The 15,147-nt window shown below is 43.5% G+C and overlaps 1 protein-coding gene across 1 annotated transcript in view; it reads left to right on the top strand.

The window, feature by feature from the left end:
- The window catches only part of LOC149274854 (mitogen-activated protein kinase-binding protein 1-like), a 61,498-nt gene that overhangs the window by 155 nt on the left and 46,196 nt on the right, over positions 1–15,147 (top strand). The gene's annotated exons all lie outside the window — the stretch shown is intronic.

Below are 15,147 nucleotides of genomic sequence, written 5' to 3'. Positions count from 1 at the left end.
TTCTCCACATGGCATTGACCTATTGTCTCATTAAACATGTTCTCTAGGGGTATTTGACCGATCAGTCTGGAGGTCTTCATGCATTTAAATATGTTGTACATCGCTGCAGAATGTGATGGTGCTTACAAGGCTTTTAGTGCACCATAATAAATACCGTTTCCAAAGTGTGAACAGGGGATGCTGTATTACGAGTAGTCTAGAAGTTTATTTTATTTATTTAGGAAATGTTTAACCAGGAGGAATGCATTGAAGTTGCTCTCATTTGTCCTGGAGGGCATTGACATGTACAGTTATGGTTAATAGAATGGCATTGTTACGCTAAATATAAATAAATATTTTGGTGCTTTTTTCCTTTAGAGCCTCTGTGACATGTTGTTTATAAGGGCTGTGAGATTTTACTGAGCCTTTGTAGTTCCATTAGTCTTCTGTTTTTTGTTTTTGTTTTTTTCCTCTCTTGTATATGGCTGCCACATGTGCTGGGAGACTGTGTCTTGTATCCACTTCCTCTTTCCTCATACTTAAGTCTGTTTCTTATTGGTTATTTTTTTATTTATTTTTTTCATCGCATAACCAGAAAATTGTTTTGTTTTTCCTTTAGATTTAAGGCCTTTATCATTTGCCAGCAAAATGTATTATTTCTGATAGCCAAGCCCATGTATATTCACAGCCTCGGTTTTTGACACAGACCTTCAGATTGAAATATTCAGTGTTTTCCTATTCAAAACCTAATCTACTCGTGGCACAAGGAACACTGATGTGCGTGCAAGATCCAGAATAAAGTGGAGGTCTTTCCCTAGAATCCAGGTTCCCCTCACACTTCCTTTAAAGATTACTTTAACAGAGGTGGTCAGGTGTTTGACCAGCGGTTCTGCTTGTTCTATGTGGAGAGTAACAATATAATTTGTAATTGTTTATGTTAAAAAGCAACTAGTTTACATGTTTAGACAAGTTTCCACAAGCATTCTTATCAAGAAAGGATTAGGTAACCATAGTGGAAAAGGCTATAGAATGCCGTTCCATTGGAAACATTGACACGCTGTGTGAATAACAATAGAGCGACCGTTCATGTTTACGCAAACGTTTGGCCGCCTTAATATCATTCACAAAGGTGTATGTACTTGGAGCGTGCTTTGTGTGATTTATTGACACATTAGATGACACATTACAATTAAAATAACCCTTTTATAACTCTGGAAAATATTAAATATTATATTAACAGAAGATCACATTGTGATACTCAGCCACTTTTTGTTTTAAGATGTGTGATGGCAGGCAGTGCGTGACTTGCTTATCACTTCAGGAATCTAGAAGAATATATCTTTAGGAACCTGTTTTCTGTTCTTTCTACACACATTATTGTGAACCACGCTCGCTCACTCTTATCCATACCTAGGAACTTCCCAACTCCCTTGAGCCCTCGCTCTTATGGTTTTAAGGGGGGGTTATTTGCCTAGCGAATGGTGGAGGTTGTCCCAGAATAGGATGGGCATCCATAAACACTACTTCTGTGACCTACAGTTTCCGTGTGAAACCCTGAGAGCTTCCAGGTATGCTCATAGCCCCCCAAACATTGCGTTTCTAGGAAAGCGGGATAGAAGGAATGGATTGCCTCCTCCAGGCAATGGCTTTGCTTGGATTGTTATTGATAGTAAGACTGATGAGCCCAGGGTGCATCTCTTCTAGAAGAAGAGGTCCATCCCGCTAGTCCATTGTTTGGACACCTAGCAGCACTTGGTAGATGCTGGTTTCTCTTGGGGTGACTGTTGGGCTCTCAACATGTCTTAACATTTAATGCCTGAAGTTCTATTGAGAGATTTTGCTAAGCATTCTGAATTATAAAGCCAACTTGAACCACTTTATATCCGACTGCCCCCTTTAACACTTTTTATTTTTATTTTTTTTTCTATGTTAAACTTTGTGTTTTTATTTTCTTTAAAAACAGGAACTCGTGCCCATTGTAGAATGTTGTCTATTTTTAGCTTTGTAAACTAGATCTATGTAGAACGGCTTAAACTAGAAAGCATTTTTGTTTAATCGGATAAGTGGAAGATGTTTTCTCCTAAGTTTTACCCCGCGGAGCTCATAACATATATACTGTTATAATTTTGGCAGCTCCCAGCTAAAATGTTCCAGGGCCTGCTGGGTAAACACTAAGTACCTCTGACAGTCTTCACTGGTCACAGTAATGTCTAGTTGACAAGAATAACACCTTCAATCAAATGTATAGAAGGAAAAAGTGTGGAGTTACCCTTGTTTGATGGGACACGTTTCTAAAACCCAAAGGAAATGGTAAATATAATTGCAGAAGTCTTGGGGTTATTTAGTGCCGCAGTAGAGAATGAATGGTTTCAAACCACAATCAACTGAAGCCCAAGCAAACCTGCATACTTTGCTACAAGCCCTCACAACCTGCAATACCCACCTTCATGTTCCCCACAATCAACTGAAGCCCAAGCAAACCTGCATACTTTGCTACAAGATTTCACTCGAGCTGCCCCATATCTCTGGAATCTACTCCCAAGGAACCTTCAGCATTCTCCCTCCCTCCCAACTTGAAAGAAACATCTAAAAACCCACTTCTTCAGAGAAGCATACCATCTTAGCTGCTAGAACTTCCTTGTCATCGATACAACCCCCACAATACCTCTCACCCTTTCTCTATGCCTTATGTTTGTCACCCCATTTCCCTCTAGATTGTAAGCTTGCGAGCAGGGCTCTCTCCACCAAATGTATCGGTTTGTCTTAGTCTGTCAATTCTTGTCTTGTCATATCCCTTGAATTTATGTATTGTATTAAGCGCTGCGTAAACTGTTGGCGCTATATAAATAAAGGATAATAATAATAATAAACCCCTTTTCTAATTTCATTTATTTACTGGGTATTGTATTATACCAGCTTATAGGTATATTACTGTAGTTGTGTCACCCTTCAACAAGCTGGTGTGTGGTTATGTGTCTGCAATCCCCTGTTCCACGTACCTAGGAAATGACTCAAAAAGCAGGTGTGTCTTGAAAGTGGCATAGGTGTATATTTTCAAGGGGCCGGGGAAGCGGGAATCCTTTGTTCTGTCTGTCCTAGCAAGAAGAGTTTTTAAAAGAAAATTATTGTTCTCTGGTGAGTCAGGACCAGAGACATGAAATGTGGATCTCTACTTTTATAATGGAGGTTTTTTATTTATTTTTTTACCCTATTTTGCGCCTACAATAGGACCCCTCATTTCTAGTTTTATAGTATTATTACTTATTGTTTTATATAGTGCCATTGTATTCTGCAGCACCATTTTGCTTTGTGCAGCTTTCCGTGCTAATTCTGCTGGTCTCGCATGATCAGATCCCACGATCTTCCGAGATTTAGCTGAAGAAACCTGGGTTCGGTAAACAGACGCCAAATGCTCTGACAAGAACAGCCTTTGTGTCTCAGGATAAGGTGTTCATCTTCTGATACCACACTCGCGCTTACTCCTCTGACACACACTCTCTCGATCCCGAGGTCATATTTATATATATATATATATTGAGGCTGAATCACAGCAAGATAAATCGCTCAGTGCTTTGCAATGTGTTTGACTCTGAAGCTCCTTTTAACTCTTTAGTGCCAATGCAGGAAAACGGTAACAGAACAAAATAGTGTATTCTATACACTGAGAAATAACTGTTGAGATGTGAGTTGCTATGTCGCTCTTGTCCTGCAGTAATTCCCTAAGGGCTGACGAGCGCTGGCAGGTGTCTAATATACACACTCGACTTTGCAAATATACACTTTTCATCTTGTGCGCACCCAAGGCCTGCCTCTTTAAACCAACGACCACCAGTAACTTTTCCCATTTTGTGTCCTAAGTAGCTATGGTCAAACTGTCAGCTCATGGGTCGGGTGCAGCCCAGAGGCAAATAAAAAAAAAAATATATATATTATACGGCGCTCATTTCCACAGCACTTCTTACCATACAGACATTCGAAGGATCTAACGACTTGTTTTCAGATCCGGACCCTACAGTATATAAATACATCTCTGTGTGAAGAAAAGGGAGATAAGTAGGACTAGAAATTGATTAGATAATGCTAACTCTGCCCCCGAGACGCAGATCTCCGCTTTAGTGATGTTGGCCTGTAAACTAAAACATGTCAAAAAAAAAAAAAAAATAGCACAGATTGCAAAACAGAAATGACAAGCGGTCATTTTTATCACCCTCTTATTTATCAGGCACAGGGCAGAGCCCCATTTGTGTCTGAAGTCCATACTGCTGAGATATGATCTTGTATCCTGGCGCTCTGACTTTTAAGGACGTATGGCGCATGGCTTAGCACAGTCATCCATAGTATAAATGGGCATGTTGGGGGAGGTCTTCCTTGTAAATGGCCCATTATGGAGCAGCGCATCAAGGACCTTCATTGCCCTACACCTAGTTGGCCAAGGTTGGGATACACTGCTGAGTTTAATAATTAGTATATTTTAGATATGTCAAATCTTAGTTGTGAGAGTTCTCCTTTAAGGATTCCAGTGTGGCTCCTCGTTTGTATGTTCTGTATTTTAATCCTTTAAATGTCCCAATGACCTATAGATGATAAATCTTATTATGTAGACCAGGGTTTTAATAGAAAGTTGCCAAATTGGATACCATGAATTTACAGAGGGTCAATATTACAACTTAGAATAGTGTGTGTGTGTATATATATATATATATATATATATATATATATAATATATATAATTCAGGTCACTTACATGCTGTTTGAGATTTGCCATTTATTTCTCTGCCCAACACGGAGAAGAGGACATTTAGGCTTTCATTCGCGTTCGGTGGGAGTGCAGCCCGTCACGTTGCTGGGCAAACAAATCTACACGCGCTTCATATGGGTTTTATCTGGCCGCTCTCCTTGGATTCACTATCAGCAATTGGCTTTAATTAGGCAATCTGCACACGCTGAGTCTGTCATCTCTTGCATTAAATGGATGTATTCCTTCAGGAGTATCAAGGGTCCATTTGTGATTTAAATGTATTGGATTACCGGCTTTGTAAATGGGGTGAGCAGGATCATTCTTAATTAAATAAACCTTTTAGTTAGTGACAGAGACAGCTGGGTTTTTCTTGTTAACTGCGTAGGAAAAGACATATGTTCTGCTCTGTCCCAAATTATTCTCGGTTGGATGCGGACCTGTAGAAAGTTCTCTGGTTCAAACAAATGCAGAAGGCTTAAAGAGACCATTCTCCTGCTCAGCCCTTTATGTTCCGATATGACCTTGTCTGGGGACTTTCTAAATGAGCTGACCTCATTTTAATATGGTCTTTTCTGCTAATGGTCAGGTCAGTCCCTGGTCAGGAATCATCCTCTCTGTCAGCCGGTGGGGGTCTGAATCGCACAGACAGCCTCCCTTGCGTCACTCTGCCTCTCTACCCGGCTCCCTGGTGTCTTCTGAACCTCCGTTGCTGACATGAGGCAGAGTGGAGTATGGGAGGCGGGATGAGGCAGAGTGGAGTATGGGAGGCGGGAGGAGGCAAAGTGGTGTTTGGGAGGGGGGAGGAGGCAAAGTGGTGTTTGGGAGGGGGGAGGAGGCAAAGTGGTGTTTGGGAGGAGGCAGAGTGGCGTATGGGAGGGGGGAGGAGGCAGAGTGGAGTATGGGAGGGGGGAGGAGGCAGAGTGGTGTATGGGAGGGGGAGGAGCCAGAGTGGTATATGGGGGGTATTATGAATTTCAGGGCATATAGGGGGTATAAGGCATATCAGGGGGGCATAAAACATATCTGGGGGTAAAAGGTATATCAGGGGGCTCAGTTGCATATAAGGAGTATAAGGCATATCGGGGGCACAGTGGCATATCAGGGGGCACAGTGGAATCTCTGGCATATAGGAGGTATAAGGCATATATGGGGGCAGAGTGGCAAGCTGGGGGTCAGATGTGCATAACTGGGGGCAGTTTGGTAAATAAAAGAAAATATAAACAAGGCTTTTTTCTCAGTTTTTATTAAATATGAAAAATAGTTAACAAATGAATTAATAATATTTACTAACAACTTTGTATTAAAACCTAGTTTGAGAAACGCCGTGTTTGGGTTCTTGTAGCTTTTATTATGTCAGTAAAATAAGAAGGTAAATAGAGAGAGGCCATTGCAATAAAGAGATTTAAGTGTAAATTGTAAGGTTTTTTTTTTTTGAATAACATTATTTTAAATTTTAAAAAAATTGCATTTTTTATCCGATTAATCGAAAAAATAATCGGCCAACTAATCGATTTATTAAAATAATCGTTAGTTACAGCCCTATATTTAACCACCCACAGCAAGGTTTAAAATATCGCTCACAAAAAATGTAAATGTACAGTGTGTGTGAAAACAGACATCTTAATAGTTGTATTCTTATTTAACTGGGTATAATCTGAATGCATGTTCTCAACACATTTCCTTCTGCTGGATTTAACATGACATGCGGGGTCACCCATGCCGGTGCAGAGTGTTTCAGTAAAAATGTGGGATCTGCAATGGAAGTCCTGTGTTGAAGCAGCACAGATCTCTGGTCTATGATTCTGCTTGCAGAAGCAGGACAGTGTCTAAAAAGCATGATTGTCCCACAAAAATAGGACAGTTGGGAGGTATGTTGCTATACTATCAGCTACTGAGTTCTGGCTCTTTTCACGGCATATGCAGTCTTTGTGAATGGGTATTCTGCCTCTAACATGTGAGATGATCGAAGTCTCGGGACTATGTGATTACATAGTAGCAAGGCCTTTAATAAGAAAACCAAAGATGTATACCAGTAGTTTTTTTTTTTTTTTTTTTTTTTGTATGCCCACACACTCTGGTTGCCATAGAATTTTGTTTTTTATTATGTTTTGTTTATGTTCAGATGTTGTATTTTTTTTTTCTTTGCTGTTTATTGTCTAGGATCATCTTGTTCAAAAACATGAGCCTGGAGCTGTTCCACCATGATCACGGCATTACATGTGGTTTTCATGCCTCTCTCAAGAACTAACTTGCCTGCTGTCATCTTATCTAAACACGAATTTTCTTCTTTAAAGCACTGGCCCTCCCTCCTCCCTTCTGAACAGGCTCTGATTGCCAATAATCTCTGCATAGATAGACTGAAGAAGATGAAAGATGCTGTTCCCCAGGACTCTGTAGGATTATCAAAGCATTTAGGTGCCTTCAGATGGTGACACCTCCCTTACTATTTAATTCATTGTAATCCAAGCCGGGTGAAGTTTTCCTCTTGTTAAGTTTAGGGCAGTATCTGCCGTGCCCCTTCTCACTTTGTACAATAGTATTGCAAAGTAATTACTGCAAGCCAAAATACTCTGTACAGTTTTGGTAATAAAATGCCTGCCTTAAATAGACAAAATGAAGATAAAAAAACGCCCCGCGCACGGGCTGTTAAAACAATAGGAGGACTCAACCTTAAAAGCATAAAAGGCATCAAAATTCAGATTCCCAGATTATCTAAAGCATAAATATTGGGGATTCTGTCGCACTATACGGCCATATATCTGAGTGTATGCTGAACCTAGTGTAACTACTGGGGTATTGAGCCATTTAAAAAGCAAGTGTCACCTATAGAAATTTTGATTTTTAATCATAGTATTGCATTACACTTTTATAGAGCAGATTGCGTACCGCTATAACAATAGGAGAGAAAACATTTACGACCTCAGAATAGATGAATTGGTCTGCATAACATCAGTCAAGACAGTCCCACTAAAGAATAGAAGAATGTACTTTAAAATACATTCTTAAAAAAAAAACCAAAAAAAAAAACTTGCTTACCTGGAGAGTGTGTGTGTGTGTGTGTGTGTGTATATGTATATATATATATATATATATATATATTGTGTGTGTGAGATAGGTCAGGGATCGCCCCTCGCTGAGGTCAAGGGACAAGTGCCCATCTTTTCCATTCAAACCAGGCAAACAGCAGTAAGTTTGTACAATCTGACACAGGGTCGAGGGGGGAAGGCAGTGAGAAGGGGCAGAGGTGGTAGATAGTGAGGGGGGGGAGATGTTTTTCCTTTCTTTTTTTTGGGATGGGGGGCGCCAGAGGAGTAGTTCGCATAGGGCGCCAGAACACTTAAGGCCGGCTCTGCCTTTACTCACATGTCTCTCCCACAGACAGGCTTTGTGTCCTCAGCCAGAGAGCTACCTGCCCTCCTGGCTTCCCTTTTATATCCGCCCTCTCATTCACCTATATTAATCACCTAGCAGGTGGAAGACTCCTAGGAGAAACATACCTCCCTTCCACCACCAATCCTACATGAATGTCACAAAATATATATATACACCCCTGGAGCGGCAGCTACCCTCCTTCCTTCTTCATAGTCTGATGACTCTTGCTGCTGATTGGCTGCTTGAGACAACCAGTGGCATGAAAGGAATTCCCATATAAATTGATTGGAGGGCTTTCTGTAATGTTGCCGGAGCCCTGGAAATGTAAAGGGAACTATTGGTTATCATATGCATTAAAGTGCATATGATTACCGGATTGTGTCTTTAAGCCATTTTCTACCTTGTGTGAAAATGTCACCTTATACATTAAACTGGGGGGAGAGATTTATCTAGCTCAGGTTGGGAGTCAGCGCCAGAATTATCAATTTGTTCTATTAAAGTTAACTAGAAAATTCAATTCAAACATTAGGTACATGGTAAACGTACGTGTGTGTGTGTGTGATTTTTATTGGGGTTTATAGCTAATCAATAAATGTATATTAAGCAGAGATGTCTATATATTCTTACATGGTAGTTTTTAGGTTTAGATTACTGTACCATGGCGTATTACTGATCTAAGTACTACATTGTCAGAATGTAATTTTATTTATATAATATATGTAAAAAAACAGTATTGCAGAGTATGCGGTGATACATTTTTTTTTATTGGACCAACATAATATTTAAAAGACAAGCTTTTGAGAGTTATCCTCCCTTCATCAGTGTTGCTTCGGACCTGATGAAAGGAGGATAACTCTCAAAAGCTTATCTTTTAAACATTATGTTGGTCCAATAAAAAAAAAAGGTATCACCACATACTCTGCAATACTCATGAGCTGGGGTGATAGATAATTGTCACTATAATACACGGAGAATCACTGACTGCGGAGTTAAACCCCTCGGGATTAATGAGGGAATGCAGTTTCTGGGCCCTCCATGTTTGATAGAATAGCTCTTTTCTTCATGCAAAGTATTTACTACGTTTCATTATAAAACCTATTGTTTGTCTGCAAACCTTTTCTCGTTTATGTTTATTCCGAAAACCCTGTATACACACCGTAACTTTGCTTTCTAGCTGTATTGTGTATTTAAAGTGGAACTGTCCCCTTTACAACCTTTTTAGTGTAGCTAAAGTAATGTATTAAAACTACCAGTAGCTAATTTAATGGAGATATTTCCTCAGAATCCCCTCCCTATTTACTAAAACACATTCATACACACACACGTACTCTCTGAACGTTAGCACAGCCCTGTCTTCGCTGCAGCTTGCACTGTGTGAGCTGCTGACATAGTACTGCAGGCTTGCATAACCTGCGTTGCACAACCCCTCGCGTAACTCCTGTTACACGACCCCGGTTGGTCTTAGTGCACCCCTGAGATCTGTAGGAAAAGGTTGAGAGACTGGTATTGTCCTTCAGCATCTCAGTAATCTTGCAGATCATGAGAACTTGTGTTCATTTGTTTCCTCAAACAGTAAACCTTATTGTATCGAGTGACAGAGATTAGCATTCCGCGTCTGACACTTTGCGGTCCATACCTTGCATCAACACAAGTCGATTTCCTCCAGACTGACAATAACTAATCTGCCTGGACAGCTGCTGGTCACACAGCAGACGATGTAACTACACTGTTACTCATTTGTGGCATTGCGACGCTCCCCCCAAAGGGGAATCCAAGGTTCAAGCCAGTTTGGTGGTACTTTCCCTAGTCAATTACATTTCTACAATTATTAGGGACACTTATACTACTGTTTCATCATAATTAAAGAAGAATATTACTCTTCTGTCGTTTTTATTTTGAGATTCAGAAGGACAGTTTTAAATGCATTCTGATTTGATGGGGGTTTCAGGTACATTGGGGTACAGCTTAGAACATTCAGCCCTAACAGCTGTCCTCCATAGTGGTCAGGCAGCTTCTTAGTGCCAGGCAAGCATTCATTAAAACGAGTGCTCTTGTTGCACATACTCAGGGATTCTAAATAGACCCCGGCCCACAGCATTCCCTTTTTCAGCATTGGAGACTGGAGGGAAGTACACTCACTGGCCGCTTTATTAAGTACACCTGTTCAATTGCTGGTTAACACGAATAGCTAATCGGACAATCACATGGCAGCAGCTCAATGCATTTAGGCATGTAGACATGGTCAAGACAACTTGTTGAAGTTCAAACCAAGCATCAGAATAGGGATGAAAGGGGATTTAAGTGACTTTGAACGTGGCATGGTTGTTGGTACCGGACGGGCTGGTCTGTGTTTTTCAGAAACTGCTGACCCTGGAGACACACAACCATCTCCAGGGTTCGAAAAAGAGAAAATATCCAGTGAGCGGCAGTTGTGTGAATGGAAATGCATTGTTGATGTCAGAGTAGAATGGGCAGACTGGTTCAAGATGACAGAAAGGCAACAGGAACTCAAATTACCACTTGTTACATCCAAAGCATGCAGAATACCATCTCTGAACGCACAACACGTCAAACCTTAAATCAGAAGGGGTAGATCAGTAGAAGACCACACCGGATGCTACTCCTGTCAGCTAAGAACAGGAAACCGAGGCTACCAAAATTGGACAATGGAAGACTGGAAGAACGTTGCCTGGTCTGATGAATCTCGATTCCAGCTGCGACATTCAGATGGCAGGGTCGGACTTTGGCGTAAACAACATGAAAGCATGCATCCATCCTGCCTTCTATCGATGGTTCAGGCTGCTGGTGGTGTAATGGTGTGGGGGACATTTTCTTGGCACACTTTGGGCCCCTTAGTACCAATTGAGCATCGTTTAAACACGACCTACCTGAGTGTTGTTGCTGACCATGTCCATCCCTTTATGACCAGTGTACCCATCTTCTGATGGCTACTTCCAGCAGGATAATGCACCATGTCACAAAGCTCACATCATCTCAAACTGGTTTCTTGAACATGACTATGAGTTCACTGAACTCCAATGGCCTCCACAGTCACCAGATCTCAATCCAATAGAGCACCTTTAGGATGTGGTGGAATAGGTGATTTGAATCATGGATGTGCAGCTGACAAATCTACAGCAACTGCGTGATGCCATCGTGTCCATATGGACCAAAATCTATCAAGAATGTTCCCAGCACCTTGTAGAAAATATGCCACAAAGAATGAAGGCAAAAGGGGGTCCAACCCTGTATTAAGAAGGTGTACCTAATAATAAAGTGGCCGGTGAGTGTATATCACATGCAGAGAGATGTGTTTTGGCTGAAAAAAATCTCCTGCAGGGAGGTGGGGTAAGAGGGCAAATGCATATAGGGGATTTAAAGGGACCACACAGCTATCTTATGCATAGGAGTGTCCCTTTTATGAGAAAATTTCAATTTTTGTACACTGAAGCTGGGTTGCTTTAAATGCAAGAATAAGAGCTTACCCTGCGTGCAAACAGACATATATCTTTCATTTATTTGATGGCCTTTAATGAATATTGATTTCATATACATATGAGAACAGCGTGTCCACAGAGTCCATTCTACAGAGTTGTGGGTTAAGACACTTTGGATAATGTATTGTGATTGGGTCTCCTTGTAGCGATTTAATTATTTGAAGTCTCATGCGCGATGCAGCTGTTTGTCCTCTTCAGGCTTATTAAAGGTTTTTAAACGATCTTCCTTAAGTACACTTTAGGGAAACCTGTTAGCCCTGAGCAGCTGTTGGACTTTGCATGTCATCCCCGAGCCAGACCTTTTCAGGGTGTTTGGGATTGTAGGTAAGGGGCAGCTGTATGTGTTCCTGCCACACATCAGTGGGTATGATTTATAACGGTACCTTAAGCACAACCCTTAAAAAAAATTACTGCAGTTTTTCTGAAGTTATACTGCAGTTTTTTGGACATGAAAAAACTGCAATACTGCACTTTTACTGCAGTATTACTGCATTTGTACTTCACTGTACTGCAGTATTACTGCACATTTACTACACTTTTTTTTTATATTGCAAACCTACAGTTGTAATTCAATGTACTGCAGCTTTATTGCATTTGTACTTCCGTACAAAAATAACTGCAGTAAAACTGTAGTACAGTGAAGTAGAGGACTGCACTGGGAGGCGGGCCAAAAAACTTGCGGGCGCGGGCGGTCTTGCTGGGGCTGCGGGCAGGAGCAGGCGGTCAGGCACTGTACCTGCGGGTCCCGGTAATCCCGCGCAGTCCTGCAAGGCTGCCTTCTTGCTGCTCCCTTACAGTGTCTCCTAGCTTGCTCCGCCCAGGAACAAAACGGAGTCACGTGATGTGAAGTCACTTCCTGTGACTCCGCCTTGTTCCTGGGCGGAGCAAGAGAAGAGACGCCGTGAGGGAACAACTCGAGGGCAGCCGCGCAGGACTGCAGGTAAGGAGGCGGGCATGATTGGCCACAAATGTGGCGGGAGCGGGCGGGATTGGCCACAAATGTGGCGGGAGCGGCACACCCACATTGCGGGAGCGGGATTAAAAACCGCGGGAGCGGGATTAAAAAAGTAGTCCCGCGCAGGGCTCTACAGTGAAGTACAAATGCAGTAATACTGCAGTAAAAGTGCAGAATTGCGGTTTGTTCCTGTCCAAAAAACTGCAGTATTACTTCAGAAAAACTGCAGTAATTTTTTCATAAGGGAATGCCTGGAGCTGTGCATGAGTTATAACAGGAATTAATACAGTTGCTACAAATTATGTTTCAACATTGCTTATACCGAAGATCAGGTGTTTTGGTTTGGTGGTTTATATATTTACCGTATTGGCTCGAATATAGGCTGCACTTTAAAGTGGGGGTGCGGCCTGTATTCGGGGTCTAGCGCCGGGCAGGCAGCGGGGTTAGGATACAGATCCCCCGCAGCGGTGCAGGGGACCTGCATCCTACTCTCCGATACGCTCAGACAGCATCCCCTGCCAGCACTTTCCACGGGGGGGGTTGTGACAGGGCCAGGCTAGCTGGCTCATGTGTCATATGAAGTTTAGCCGGGTCACGGAGCACTTTTGTGTCCGGTTCTGTATACTGTGACCCGGTAATATATTATATTGTGTTTATTGTGTAACCGGCCCAGAGACTGATGTGGATTCAGCCCCAGCCTTCAAAGAGACAATCCTATAATCTGGCTGGGGCTCTTGATCAGCCAACACAGCCCTGTCTGCCCAGACGGCACCCACACTACAGGGGGGATAACACAGGTGGGGGAACCCATTGTATTCTGTAATCCCCTCACCTGATACATCCCCTGTATACTGATGGGATTTGTGATGGGATGTGGCTGATGGGATTGGGGGTTGGGTTCGGTACACATTGCATTGAGATTGTATAAAGTTCTGTGTGTTTGTAATAAAGAGAGTTCTTCTTGGTTTACTACGAATGGTGGTCTGGATGATCCGTGGATAGCTGAGTGCTATCCGTATGAGGGACTGACTGGTGATTCCTCAGCCCTCAAACAGGGGTACCCAGCCTTGGGTACGGTGACCCTGTAACATTGGTTGGCAGCGGTGGGAAGAATCCCACGACTTGGGTGAAATCCAAACCACCAACTGGGATTGCAGACGAGAGACACCAAGAGAGCTCCTGGAGGTTTGTAGCAAAGGAAAGGCTACTCTGATTGCGGACTGCAGAGAGATGGACCGGCACCAGGATGCCCCAGAGGAGAGCCTCGGACTGAGTGCTCTACAAAAGAACATTCTATGGCACTTATCCCTGTACCCAGGAGGGGCAACACCGGAGCAAGTGACGGCAGTGATTAAAATGTGTCACCAGGAACTGAGCCAGAGTGGGTCTGTATCTCCCAGACTAGGGGAACAGACCACCAAAATATCATACCAGGATATCCAACCCTTCCGAGAACCCGAGGAGGAGACAGACCGGGTTACAGCCGAGGTGTGTGAGCTGGAACACCAGCAATGGCAGTTAGAGTCTGCGCCAGCAGACTGGAGGGATGATTTCTCCCATCCCCACTTTGAATCGTACTGGGCACAGTACTGGACAATGTGGGATCTACGAGTTCCACTCCTGGGGGAGAACCCGTTGCCGGAGTGGGAAGAAGAATTGAGAGGTCTCATATATGCAGAGCTCGACCTCCAGAGCCGCTACCAGGGATTCTCCCAGCAGTTAGCAGGTGAAGACCACAGCGACCCTCTGATGCTGTATTGCCCCGTCGACCCAGGACTGATATATGATGCCTTCCAATTTGACTCGTCCTTCGGAAGCCCCTGCCAGTACCGCAGGGATACAATCTGGGACAACCGTGCAGAAGTCCTGGTTTATGCTATTCCCCCCGAGCTGGAGGCTGTTATGGATTGCCTGGTCCAAGAGGAATGGCAGCTCGAGAGGGACTATAAAGAATTGCTGCGGAGAGTGGAGCTTCAGGAGTTACAAGGAGACTGGGAGCATGATACTACAACTTGCAGGAGTGGGACCGAGGTCCTCTTCACCTACTCCGCGGCCCCTGCCCTGGCGAGAAGAACCGAGGTCCTCGCCAGCAAGAAGAAGCGGAGGAGGAAGCCAAAAGCTCCGACCCAAGTCCTCACCAACAACCCTGGCTGCTCTACCCCGGCAGAAGAGATGACTGTCCCCACCTCCCGAGTAAGTGGCACAATCCCCCTCACCAAACCCCTAGCTATGCCCGTAGAAGCCAGTGCCCCAGACTGTCCCCCTGATTTCCTGAGTGTCCTGGAAGAAGCCCGGGTCACTGCCCCAGATGTTCCCTATGAAGTCCCCGGTGACCCAGTAGAGGCACCGTTCCCTAACCTAGCGAGGACGCCAGAGGGGCTGCCGAGTTCCCTGGGTCCTCTCAGTAGCCTGGCGCAGGCCCTGGTTCCTATCCCTGTGTTCTCCGAAGTGATCCCCGGTTCCCGAAGTGTCCTCCTAGAAGCCCAGGTCACTGTCCCAGAGTGTTCCTCTGACTCTCCCCGTGCCCAGGCAGAGGCACCTGTCCCAGAGAGGAAGATCGACGGTCTGCTTAACCCTCCCGGTGGTCCAGTATTGGCACCTGTCCC

The sequence above is a fragment of the Sceloporus occidentalis genome, unplaced genomic scaffold (assembly GCF_023333645.1).
Source record: "Sceloporus occidentalis isolate IW3139 unplaced genomic scaffold, rSceOcc1.0.p SCAF_316, whole genome shotgun sequence".
NCBI lineage: Eukaryota > Metazoa > Chordata > Lepidosauria > Squamata > Phrynosomatidae > Sceloporus > Sceloporus occidentalis.
Note: the sequence above shows the minus strand (reverse complement) of the source record. Positions and strands in the feature narration are given on the sequence as shown.